This window comes from Mya arenaria, chromosome 9 (assembly GCF_026914265.1).
Source record: "Mya arenaria isolate MELC-2E11 chromosome 9, ASM2691426v1".
Taxonomy (NCBI): domain Eukaryota; kingdom Metazoa; phylum Mollusca; class Bivalvia; order Myida; family Myidae; genus Mya; species Mya arenaria.
Genome location: NC_069130.1, coordinates 38,862,606 through 38,877,178, shown reverse-complemented (window position 1 = coordinate 38,877,178; position 14,573 = coordinate 38,862,606). Strand labels below are relative to the sequence as shown.

General features: G+C 35.4%; 1 long non-coding RNA gene across 1 annotated transcript; it reads right to left on the bottom strand.

The window, feature by feature from the left end:
• Positions 1–5,568: 5,568 nt before the first annotated feature.
• LOC128246615 (uncharacterized) lies at positions 5,569–14,564 on the bottom strand. Its single transcript, XR_008263291.1, has 4 exons — positions 14,123–14,564; positions 10,786–10,931; positions 10,357–10,544; positions 5,569–9,371 (listed from the first exon to the last, which is right to left on the bottom strand). It is a non-coding gene; the product is annotated as an uncharacterized LOC128246615 (long non-coding RNA).
• Between the last annotated feature and the right edge of the window lie 9 nt (positions 14,565–14,573).

Sequence of the window (14,573 nt, the reverse complement as noted above, 5' to 3'; positions counted from 1 at the left end):
AAAGCACTGTAGTTTATCAAATGACCATATATCTTTATACAGGTAGTCATAGCTCGGGGACACGTTCTAAAGCACTGTAGTTTATCAAATGACCATATATCTTTATACTGGTAGTAATAGCTCGGGGACACGTTCTAAAGCACTGTAGTTTATCAAATGACCATATATCTTTATACTGGTGATCATAGCTGGGGGACACATTCTAAAGCACTGTAGTTTATCAAATGACCATATATCTCTATGCTGGTGGTCATAGCTGGGGAACACGTTCTAAAGCACTGTTGTATCAAATGACCATATTTCTTTATACTGGTGATCATAGCTGGGGGACACATTCTAAAGCACTGTAGTTTATCAAATGACCATATATCTTTATACTGGTAGTAATAGCTCGGGGACACGTTCTAAAGCACTGTAGTTTATCAAATGACCATATATCTCTATACTGGTGATCATAGCTGGGGAACACGTTCTAAAGCACTGTAGTTTATCAAATGACCATATATCTTTATACTGGTAGTAATAGCTCGGGGACACGTTCTAAAGCACTGTAGTTTATCAAATGACCATATATCTCTATACTGGTGATCATAGCTGGGGAACACGTTCTAAAGCACTGTAGTTTATCAAATGACCATATATCTCTATACTGGTGATCATAGCTGGGGAACACGTTCTAAAGCACTGTAGTTTATCAAATGACCATATATCTTTATACTGGTAGTAATAGCTTGGGGACACGTTCTAAAGCACTGTAGTTTATCAATTGACCATATATCTCTATACTGGTGATCATAGCTGGGGAACACGTTCTAAAGCACTGTAGTTTATCAAATGACCATATATCTCTATACTGGTGGTCATAGCTGGGTACACGTTCTAAAGCACTGTAGTTTATCAAATGACCATATATCTTTATACTGGTAGTCATAGCTGGGGGACACATTCTAAAGCACTGTAGTTTATCAAATGACCATATATCTTTATACAGGTGGTCATAGCTGGGGGACACGTTCTAAAGCACTGTAGTTTAACAAATGACCATATATCTTTATGCTGGTGGTCATAGCTAGGGGAGACGTTCTAAAGCACTGTAGTTTATCAAATGACCATATATCTCTATGCTGGTGGTCATAGCTGGGGGACACGTTCTAAAGCACTGTAGTTTATCAAATGACCATATATCTTTATACTGGTAGTCATAGCTGGGGGACACATTCTAAAGCACTGTAGTTTATCAAATGACCATATATCTTTATACAGGTGGTCATAGCTAGGGGAGACGTTCTAAAGCACTGTAGTTTATCAAATGACCATATATCTCTATGCTGGTGGTCATAGCTGGGGGACACGTTCTAAAGCACTGTAGTTTATCAAATGACCATATATCTTTATACTGGTAGTCATAGCTGGGGGACACATTCTAAAGCACTGTAGTTTATCAAATGACCATATATCTTTATACAGGTGGTCATAGCTGGGGGACACGTTCTAAAGCACTGTAGTTTAACAAATGACCATATATCTTTATACAGGTGGTCATAGCTGGGGGACATGTTCTAAAGCACTGTAGTTTATCAAATGACCATATATCTCTATGCTGGTGGTCATAGCTGGGGGACACGTTCTAAAGCACTGTAGTTTATCAAATGACCATATATCTTTATACAGGTGGTCATAGCTGGGGGACACGTTCTAAAGCACTGTAGTTTATCAAATGACCATATATCTCTATACTGGTGATCATTGCTGGGGAACACGTTCTAAAGCACTGTAGTTTATCAAATCACCATATATCTTTATACAGGTAGTCATAGCTCGGGGACACGTTCTAAAGCACTGTAGTTTATCAAATGACCATATATCTTTATACAGGTGGTCATAGCTGGGGGAGACGTTCTAAAGCACTGTAGTTTATCAAATGACCATATATCTCTATGCTGGTGGTCATAGCTGGGGGACACGTTCTAAAGCACTGTAGTTTATCAAATGACCATATATCTTTATACAGGTGGTCATAGCTGGTGGACACGTTCTAAGGCACTGTAGTTTATCAAATGACCATATATCTCTATGCTGGTGGTCATAGCTGGTGGACACGTTCTAAAGCACTGTAGTTTATCAAATGACCATATATCTCTATGCTGGTGGTCATAGCTGGGGGACACATCCTAAAGCACTGTAGTTTATCAAATGACCATATATCTTTATACAGGTGGTCATAGCTGGGGGACACGTTCTAAAGCACTGTAGTTTATCAAATGACCATATATCTCTATGCTGGTGGTCATAGCTGGGGGACACGTTCGAGAGCACTGTAGTTTATCAAATGACCATATATCTTTATACAGGTGGTCATAGCTGGGGGACACGTTCTAAAGCACTGTAGTTTATCAAATGACCATATATCTCTATACTGGTGATCATTGCTGGGGAACACGTTCTAAAGCACTGTAGTTTATCAAATGACCATATATCTTTATACAGGTAGTCATAGCTCGGGGACACGTTCTAAAGCACTGTAGTTTATCAAATGACCATATATCTTTATACAGGTGGTCATAGCTGGGGGACACGTTCTAAAGCACTGTAGTTTATCAAATGACCATATATCTCTATGCTGGTGGTCATAGCTGGGGAACACGTTCTAAAGCACTGTAGTTTATCAAATGACCATATATCTCTATACTGGTAGTAATAGCTTGGGGACACGTAATTTGTTAAGTGTTAAATCATAAGGAAAGGAGTGTTAAAACAAAAATAGCAAAAGCTGGAACCCTTTAGCAAAATAATGTTGAAGACCACAATTTCAAACGTGTATTCAAAATTAATTACGGCTGATGTGTTGTTTGATTGGTTGATTGACAATGTATCATGTGATATAATGAATGTTTCCTTAAGGGGCCAACATATCCACCATTTTTGTTAAAGTCCCGGTGGCTGTGTTGACTAGCCGGCTGTTTTTTTTTACTGTTTACTTGGTTTTTCCTGGCGTGGGTTTGAACCCCACAAAAACCAAAATAAATTTTTATGCACTGGATTTTTTTCTGCATTATTCATAACATAAAAAAATGATAAAAATAGTTTTTTTCAGATGCATTACTGGGAAAACTAATATTTGGTCCAAAAACAAAAGCGAGTCACTTTTAAGTAATGTATTCAGTTTACTTGGTATATGCCTTCCAGATGCGTAGTCAGGCTTTACTGAATGTTACGCACGAAAGGGGGATGGTGTTGAAGGAGGAATATCCCTGTAGCTGTAGGGGGGCTCCCCAAGGAAAAAAATGAAATATAGAACTAACATGTTGGGCACTGATGTGTATTTGGAGGGATTTATAGGTTCCGGGCCGCCGACCTTGTAGTAACCAAGTGATTGATTTAGGCTCAGTAAGCTATCCAACACAGAGAAAAAATGCTTATTATAGCTGATCTTCCCTGTATTCTGATATCAATATTTAGCTTAGCCCTTGAATTTGATGCCATTTTTTGCCATATTTATTTTTTCATTTTTCAAATTGATGTTACACACATGCGTAAGTGCATAATGCTGGCTACGCCCCAGCCTTCAATGCTTCATATGAGTAGTTATGGCGGTGACAGCTGATGTGAAGTTCTAAATCTTAAGCAATGCAGTTTATCAACTGATCACCTGGAATCATGACTTGAAATTGGATGTTCACCTGGATACACTTGAGGAGCAAAGAGGTCATGTTATGTTTGGAAAACTATGGAAAAAAAAGTTGTTTGATTTGAAGTCTACAGATAAAACTCAGGATCTATACAAGTGTAAGAAATGTGGTTAGAATCAGTAAAGACTTAAAAGAAAGTCTTCACTGGATGTGTTAAGAAATAGGTAACTTTTGGTTTAATGAAGACATGGAATTAGAGAAAAAAGGTCACATTGGATTAAGAAAGTGATCTACAAGAATAGGTTTATGTGAAGAAAACTACTAGCTCAACAATTGGATTCACCTGAGGAGTTACAAGAACATTGGATTAAGAAGATATACAAAAATAGGTTGGATTATGTGAAGCAACTACTAGTTAAACGGAATTGGATTCACCTGAGGAATTACAAGAAACTATATGATAAAGGTCTTTTTTACTGTGCTTTGAAAAAAGTTCATCTGAAATGGGCCAAAGTTGAAGAGAAGATTGAAAAAATATGAAAGAATTGTGTGGATTTTAGATGACATGATTGAGTCTGTGACAAAAAACACTTCCATTGTTGGTAGTTTTCTATGCTTGGTGAAATTGAGAAATAATTTTTCATACAAGTATGGTTACTTATCTGCATGGAAAAATCAACATAAGCGGAACTTAGGTGAACTGTGCCACAAATTAATTCTCCTGAAAGTACACAGTAACTATTATACACTTTTGTTTGCAAATCACCCTAGAATACATAGATCAAGGGTCTGAAGCATTGATTGATCTTGGCTTTTGTTCACGCTTAAACCACCAAGTGAATTTCCTTTCAAGTCTGACAGCTATGGCCTGTCATTTAACTTCATGCATCATTTTGCTAACATCATCTGCATTTTGACCTGTTGTTTAACTAATCACATAGAACTTTCAACCAAAAAAGTGGGCTCATTTCCACACAAACCATCCATGTTCAGTTTGCATTGATCTCCCCTTCACCAGGGCTTTAAAGTATGCTTGCAACAACTGCATGGTTACAAATGGAAATCTTTAAAGAGTTGATCATGACTACCTGGGTTATCTTTTAAAAGTTGATCATTACTACCTGGGATATCTTTGAAGAGGGGATCATTAATATCTGGGATATTTTTTAAGAGTTGATCATGACTACCTGGGATATCTGTGAAGAGGGGATCATGACTACCTGGGATATCTTTTAGAGGTGATCATGAATATCTGGGATATCTTTTAATAGTTGATCATGACTACCTGGGATATCTTTGAAGAGGTGATCATGACTACCTGGGATATCTTTGAAGAGGTGATCATGAATATCTGGGATATTTTTAAAGAGTTGATCATAACTACCTAGGATATCTTTGAAGAGGTGATCATGAATACCTGAGATATTTTTGAAGAGGTGATGATCATGAATATCTGGGATATTTTTAAAGAGTTGATCATGACTACCTAGGATATCTTTAAAGAGGTGATCATGAATACCTGAGATATCTTTGAAGAGTTGATCATGACTGCCTGGGATATCTTTGTAAAGAGGTGATCATGACTATCTGGGATAGATATCTTTGAAGAGGTGATCATGACTACCTGGGATAGATATCTTTGAAGAGGTGATCATGAATAACTGGGATATCTTTGAAGAGGTGATCATGAATACCTGGGATATCTTTTAAGAGGTGACCATGCATACCTGGGATAACTTGAAAGAGTTTATCGTGACTACCTTTACCTGGGATATCTTTAAAGAGTTCATCATGACTACCTGAAGGTGGTATAAATTAACCATCTGCTTTTTGCAAAATGGAAAAATGATTTTAATCATGCCTTAATACATGTAACAGATACTTTTTCAAGCTTCCTGTTGACCTTATAAGGATTGTAGTAATCACTTCATACAAGAAATCAACATTTTTAAATACTTTATTTGAAATCATAATATGAAAATAAAATAAATCCATTCAAACAAGTGCTGACACAGCAATTTGACAAATGTTCTGGACAGGGTTTACTTTACACAGAAAGCCAATTGTTCAATGTTCTGTTTGCATACATAAAAGCCCATATTAGGGAGAAACATTTACAGATGTGCATCATGATGAACCCACTGGTTCAATGAAATTTTAAAAGTTTGAAGGCAAAAGCTGTTACATTTGAGATGAACAGTTACCTTAAATGGAGCTTTAAGCAAAAATCTTAGCAATACACAATCTAATATAAAAGTAAGGTAAAAAAAGTTCTTAGTTTCAGCTAACTTCTAAAATAAATAGGGTTGGTTAGTATGCTTTTTTTCTAGAAAAAACAAGAGGCCCATGAGTGCCTATGCTCTAGTGGCATGGCTCATGTGGTTATTTTTGATCCAGAGCATGTATGTATGAGTAATAGCCAACAAACATATTGTTCACGTTTTGTGTTTGAGTTAGCTTAAATGTTGCACATTTAACATCTGAGAACAGAAAGTGTTGTAAGCAGATTAGTTGCATGAACTAATAGTATTCTAATACGTGCCAAGTAAAGGTCATCTGAGGAGAATAAAATTTGCTACAAAACTGTACTATTGGTCAAATTTTCATTTTTGTAACAAAATGGATGGTGGCCCCGGCCCAGGGCACATAATTTCAACTGTTTTGCAAGACGGTCTACATATAATGCTCCACAACAAATATCAAAGATATGAGCCTTGTGGTTTGAAACAAGAAGATTTTGAAAATATTTCTTAAAAAACTTGTGACCCCTGGGGGCAGTGCCAGTTTTGACCCTAGGGGCATAATTTGAACAACCATGGTAGCAGACCAATAAAATAATCCTTATTCAAAATAACAAGGGTCTGCATAATTGTTTCAGACATAAAGATTTTCAAACATTTCCCAATTTAGTATACCAAACCAGTGAACCCAGTGGCGTGGCCAATAATGACCCCAGGGACCTAATTTGAACAATTTTTCACATGAATTTGTGACTTTACATGTAAACTTGTCTAAAAATAGACTTCGCTCATGTAGACTTGGCTAAAAATAGCATTTTTTTTTACTTTTGAGGCCCATAATCTAGGTATGCATGGGCATATCTGGTTTTCGAAAGGAACCAAGCTCTAATTGATATCTTAATACTGTACAAGTTTCATCTATATACAATTAAAACTGAAGACTGTACCGTGTTCACAAGCAATTGTTTACAGTCGCACAGACGTTCAAGGCCCATAATCTAGGCATGCATGGGCAGATCTGACTGGTTTTCGAAAGGAACCGAGCTCTATTGGATATCTAAATACTGTTTTATTGAGATACAATCATAACTAAAGACTGTATGGTGTTCACAAGCAATTGTTTACAGGCGCTAGGAAGCACATACTACGTACACATTACCATCACATCAGATATTCTGATCTTTGGCCAGTAAAGCTAAAATTAAAACCGTGATAATGTACCAAAACTACCTATATCAGGGTATATCACTATTGTATTCTTTTTAGGATATACAAGAGCTGTCATGGGGCAGTGCCCTCAACTATATGCTGCTTTGTCTTAGAAATGAATACAATAATGATAAAGGTAATATGCAATAAAGAGACAAAATAAAAATTAAGCATGAAATGCTGCAATGCAAAAAAAACAACAAGTTTTCAATGATTGACAGACAAACCTAATTAATTAAGCCTTTGTTGTGCGATTAAGTTTCAATATTTTTTGTTTTAGTGACCTTGATCCTATGGGCCCCGAAAGCAATTCTATAATACTTTGTATACTAAGTTTGTAGATGTATTTGATGTGCCCTCCTCCTGGCCTGCCAACACAATGACACAGTCATGTCATTTTTATAACCAGGTTTCACTTTACAGGTTAACAAGAGCTGTCGTAAAACAGTGCGCTCTACTACGCCTCTTGGAATTGGACGTAAATACAATAATAGTGTGATATGTGCCTGTAAAAAGCAATAAAACAATCAAATAAAAAAAGTGAATAAGAATCACAATGTGACAAAACAAGGTTTGATTTGGTTAAGATTAAAAAAATGTGCCTGTCAAAATAAAAAAATAACAAGACGCCAACGCGGCAACGCCGCATAAAGCTTGATTTTTTATTTGACAATGCAATTTTGCAAACCTAGGATTTGAGCTAATGACCTAGTATTTTTAACCAAAAAGACCCATATTTATATTTATTGGAGATATCATTCATACAAATAACCTGATCAACAGAAACTATTCCATTTGTGTGAGGAAAAACAAACATTTTATAAATACATCAGCTTTTCCAATAAGATCTGTCCCAGAGACCTAGTTTTTGACCCTAGATGACACACTTTATCATCTAAGATTTCATGTACACAAATATTTTTAAAGTTAATTAAAATTAAAATTTTTGAAAAATATGGTTAGATCTGAAATTCATGATTTGGATGTGTGTTTATAAAATAACAATTGAATTTAGTTATTAACTGATATGGATAGCTTTGGTAAGCATAGATTTTTTTTATGACATCAGGAAAGTATTTCCTAAGATTTGACCTAGTGACCTAGTTTTTGATCTGAGGTGACCTATATTCACAAATGATTAAGACAACATGTAGACAAATATTCTGACCAAGTTTAAAAAAGATTTGACTAAAATTAATGAATTTTTATGACTGTGGGATTCTTTCTTCTAAAATTTGACCTTGTGACCTAGGTTTTGACCGGGGATGACCCATATTATAGAACTTTTAAGATATTATGCAGACAAATATTCTGACCAAATTTCATAAAGATTTGACAAAAATTGTTCAATTTATGATGTGGAATGATTTTCCTAAGATTTGACCTAGTGACCTAGAATTTGACTCGGGATGACCCATATTAAAAAACTTTCAAGATAGTATGCAGACAAATATTCTGACCAAGTTTCATAAAGATATGAAAAAAATGTTGAATTTACGACATGGAAATATTTTCTCTAAGATGTGACCTAGTGACCTAGAATTTGACCAGGGATGACCCATATTCATACATCTTCAACATGCCGACAAATAGTCTGACCAAGTTTGATTACCATTGGATAAAAACTCTTGATTTTATTACATAAAATGAAAACTTAAACGCAGAATTGTTAATGATAGTATAGCCCACCTATTCTTCGAATAGTCGAGCTAAAAATGAACAAATAATAATTTGCAATGCTAATAAGCTCTTGCTCAATTTCATCATGTCCCTTTCACATATGAGTTGGACTGATATATCAATCACTAAATATTAATGGTCCTAGGTCAAAGAATTCAAGGGTCATTGTGCAGAATAACCACTGTTAGCCATTACCTTCACCTTCGACCAAAAAACTCCGAAAACAATACTTGTCATGTTCTGGTCAAATATAACCTACCATTAATGTTTCATGGTGTGAAGTCAACCTACAAAATGTATTTTCAAATTATTCAAAAATATAAATGTGTCTGTTTTAAATATGAATGTGTCTGTTTGAAAACATATGCTAAAACATATGCCCATTTGTTTTTACAATAGTGGCATAATACATATAAAATACAAGAAATCAATGACACAATGCAGCACAAAAGAGGTCTTTTATATCACAGATTCTCTGCAAGCCAAGGTAGGGTAATTCCATCCAAAGAGCATGCAAACTGACAACAGCCTGTTGAAGAGATTTTCCTGAGGAACAATCCTGGGTATTCATTCCCTTCCTTCTGTCAGAGTAGAGACGTTTCAAACTGACAGCCTGCAATTTTAATGTACATATTTGAAAACTGTTTATATTCACAGTGACTTTTTATAATTTTTTTTACATAAAGTGATGTTACATAAAATGTTGCCCATATACAATAAAATGATTAAACAGACTATCATAAACAATAAGTCTACAAGTACGGTATAAGGCCTTAAAGGGACTGTACACCAGATTGGCACTAAAAAAGTTTTTTTTCTGTAACATATCTCAGGACAATTATTTAATAGAATGTGTTACGCTTTTATGTCATAATTGTAAAAAAAGTACAAACATGTAAAAAAAAATGTGTCACCGAAATTGAAGTCCAGTGTTGTATCAACTGTACTACGAAGGCTTACTTTTTACATAAAGTGATGTTACATAAAATATTGCCCATATACAATAAAATGATTAAACAGACTATCATAAACAATAAGTCTACAAGTACGGTATAAGGCCTTAAAGGGACTGTACACCAGATTGGAACTAAAAAAGTTTTTTTTCTGTAACATATCTCAGGACAATTATTTAAAAGAATGTGTTACGCTTTTATGTCATAATTGTAAAAAAAGTACAAACATGTAAAAAAAATGTGTCACCGAAATTGAAGTCCAGTGTTGTATCAACTGTGCTACGAAGGCTTACTTCAATCAAGTGGTATATTAAAGCTATACACCTAACTTGGTTATATCATGTGATAACATCGACTAGCCAATCACGCATAAGAAATTAATTCTACTAGGTAGACATACCCAGTAATCTTTTTGAATGGAAAAATATGAAATAACTGCTAAACTTAATAAACTTGCAATTTGATCATCTGGTGCACACTGTTGCTTTAACAGCAATTAAAAAAAAAACACATTCATGAAACAAATTACATAATTTACTTTGCCTGTATATAATTATTTAAAACTATATTTATTTTTTTTTAAATTATTTTTCGTTTTAAATACAGAAATGCTTATGCTGAGGACTTGGAAAGTTCTATTCTTACACATGGAAGTGGTGCAGAATGTATCCATTAATAGGCACGGCCGCAGATGTAATTCTGTAGATGTTTTCATGGCTGCTACTGATATCATGGACTCAACGGCATGGTCAACTGTTGGTCCAGGCAGCGATATATCTGCCATCTCTGTGGAAGGCTCTGGATGAAGGGCGGCAAAGGTCCATGACCAACTCCTAATAGCAAAATGAATTATTATTCAGAGTATGAGATGCACTATTTATTGAACATGTAAATGTACATGGGTATATCATTTTTGTTCTCACTCATCAACTCAATACTCTTTAAATCGTTGTTTATATTTCAATCCTGTACTTGTGTATAGACCTATACTTGTTCATAGACATTTCCTTTAGGCCTGGCGGAAACAATAAATGTCTTATCATACAAAATTACAAACACAAAGCACAGTCTTACCAGTTGGCGTTTCAACACAGTTTGTTCTTCAACATTCCAGAAGAAAGCACGTGTAGACAGACACCAAGCACACACTTTAGGGTGATAGTGGTGGTGGTCATTTTGTATATAGCTTGTTAACTGCTACAGGTCTTTTTAGGCCAAATCTAAAAAAAATGAACATCTGTCAATTGACCTACAGTGCATGAGAAAGTCACCTTTATAGAGTTATATGGTAAGAGAATTTAATAAAAAAACAGAGCTTTTAAGGTAAAGTCCAGTCAAAATCTCTAATATAAATGTGTATGGTCAGTGGAATAAGAACACAGCTGAAGACAATATACTTCCTTCCATATAAACCAGTGTTAGGTATAGATATGTACCTGAGTATATACAGCCATCTGTTAAACTACAGTGCTTTAGAACGTGTCCCAAAGCTATGATAACTAGTATAGAGATATATGGTCATTTGATAAACTACAGTGCTTTAGAACGTGTCACCCAGCTATGACTACCTGTATAAAGATATATGGTCATTTGATAAACTACAGTGCTTTAGAACGTGTCCCCCAGCTATGACTACCAGTATAAAGATATATGGTCATTTGATAAACTACAGTGCTTTAGAACGTGTCCTCCAGCTATGTCTACCCGTATAAAGATATATGGTCATTTGATAAACTACAGTGCTTTAGAACGTGTCCCAAAGCTTTTACTACCAGTATAAAGATATATGGTCATTTGATAAACTACAGTGCTTTAGAACGTGTTCCCGAGCTATGACTACCAGTATAAAGATATATGGTCATTTGATAAACTACAGTGCTTTAGAACGTGTCCCCCAGCTATGACTACCTGTATAAAGATATATGGTCATTTGATAAACTACAGTGCTTTAGAACGTGTCCCCCAGCTATGACTACCAGTATAAAGATATATGGTCATTTGATAAACTACAGTGCTTTAGAACGTGTCCCAAAGCTATTACTACCAGTATAAAGATATATGGTCATTTGATAAACTACAGTGCTTTAGAACGTGTCCCCCAGCTATGACTACCTGTATAAAGATATATGGTCATTTGATAAACTACAGTGCTTTAGAACGTGTCCCCCAGCTATGACTACCAGTATAAAGATATATGGTCATTTGATAAACTACAGTGCTTTAGAACGTGTCCCAAAGCTATTACTACCAGTATAAAGATATATGGTCATTTGATAATCTACAGTGCTTTAGAATGTGTCCCCCACCTATGATCACCAGTATAAAGATATATTGTCATTTGATAAACTACAGTGCTTTAGAACGTGTCCCAAAGCTATTACTACCAGTATAACGATATATGGTCATTTGATAAACTACAGTGCTTTAGAACGTGTCCCAAAGCTATTACTACCTGTATAAAGATATATGGTGATTTGATAAACTACAGTGCTTTAGAACGTGTCCTCCAGCTATGACTACCCGTATAAAGATATATGGTCATTTGATAAACTACAGTGCTTTAGAACGTGTCCCCCAGCTATTACTACCAGTATAACAATATATGGTCATTTGATAAACTACAGTGCTTTAGAACGTGTCCTCGAGCTATGACTACCTATATAAAGATATATGGTCATTTAATAAACTACAGTGCTTTAGAACGTGTCCTCCAGCTATGACTACCCGTATAAAGATATATGGTCATTTGATAAACTACAGTGCTTTAGAACGTGTCCCCCAGCTATGACTACCTGTATAAAGATATATGGTCATTTTATAAACTACAGTGCTTTAGAACGTGTCCCCGAGCTATGACTACCTGTTAAAAGATATATGGTCATTTGATAAACTACAGTGCTTTAGAACGTGTCCTCCAGCTATGACTACCCGTATAAAGATATATGGTCATTTGATAAACTACAGTGCTTTAGAACGTGTCCCCCAGCTATTACTACCAGTATAACGATATATGGTCATTTGATAAACTACAGTGCTTTAGAACGTGTCCTCGAGCTATGACTACCTATATAAAGATATATGGTCATTTAATAAACTACAGTGCTTTAGAACGTGTCCTCCAGCTATGACTACCCGTATAAAGATATATGGTCATTTGATAAACTACAGTGCTTTAGAACGTGTCCCCCAGCTATGACTACCTGTATAAAGATATATGGTCATTTGATAAACTACAGTGCTTTAGAACGTGTCCCCGAGCTATGACTACCTGTTAAAAGATATATGGTCATTTGATAAACTACAGTGCTTTAGAACGTGTCCCCCAGCTATGACTACCAGTATAAAGATATATGGTCATTTGATAAACTACAGTGCTTTAGAACGTGTCCTCCAGCTATGTCTACCCGTATAAAGATATATGGTCATTTGATAAACTACAGTGCCTTAGAACGTGTCCCAAAGCTTTTACTACCAGTATAAAGATATATGGTCATTTGATAAACTACAGTGCTTTAGAACGTGTCCCCCAGCTATGACTACTAGTATAAAGATATATGGTCATTTGATAAACTACAGTGCTTTAGAACGTGTCCCACAGCTATGAATACCTGTATAAAGATATATGGTCATTTGATAAACTACAGTGCTTTAGAACGTGTCCCCCAGCTATGACTACCAGTATAAAGATATATGGTCATTTGATAAACTACAGTGCTTTAGAACGTATCCCAAAGCTATTACTACCAGTATAAAGATATATGGTCATTTGATAATCTACAGTGCTTTAGAATGTGTCCCCCACCTATGATCACCAGTATAAAGATATATTGTCATTTGATAAACTACAGTGCTTTAGAATGTGTCCCAAAGCTATTACTACCAGTATAACGATATATGGTCATTTGATAAACTACAGTGCTTTAGAACGTGTCCTCGAGCTATGACTACCTATATAAAGATATATGGTCATTTGATAAACTACAGTGCTTTAGAACGTGTCCCCACGCTATGACTACCTGTTAAAAGATATATGGTCATTTGATAAACTACAGTGCTTTAGAATGTGTCCCAAAGCTATTACCACCTGTATAAAGATATATGGTGATTTGATAAACTACAGCGCTTTAGAACGTGTCCCCCAGCTATGACTACCAGTATAAAGATATATGGTCATTTGATAAACTACAGTGCTGTAGAACATGAGGCCCAACTAGGACTACCATTATAAAGCCAATTGTCATTTGTTTAACTTGTTTAGGTTAGTTTAGGTTTAATGTCAATAAATTTTGTAAAGGTCAAAATTCAGCTCATTCCCACCAAATCACTGTGAAATGGATGTGCTTTGCTGAAAAAAATGATTTGCAAGCATCAATAGTTAAATAATGCATAAAATTATGGAAATATTTAATACCGTCTTCCCAAAATTCTTCGTACTAGAGTCAGGCACAAATTATCTTGCATTTCCAGCTCCTGGATTTTCCTTAAAGCCTCTTCCAAGGTTTTACAAACCAGCAATTTTGTTCGCTGTGGTGTACTCATGTGTTTTACACAGATATCAATGACGTAGTTGTGTAAACACGCACCTGCCTAAATCCGTACTGTCGTTTATCAAAATCCATACTGTATTTAATTTTTACGATCAATACACACGTTCGCAAAAATCCAATATCTGAAATTACCTCAGTAAATATCACGATGCGTGTAATGTTGTACAATTACATGTATCCAGTTCGATGACGTATCATAAAGTTGAACACCAACCACTTTGTTCGTTGTAACTGAATGATTTACACCACTATAATTGGCGAAAAACAAACATCGAGTTTATTTTTGTCTTTCCTCGGCCATTTTGATTTCCAACA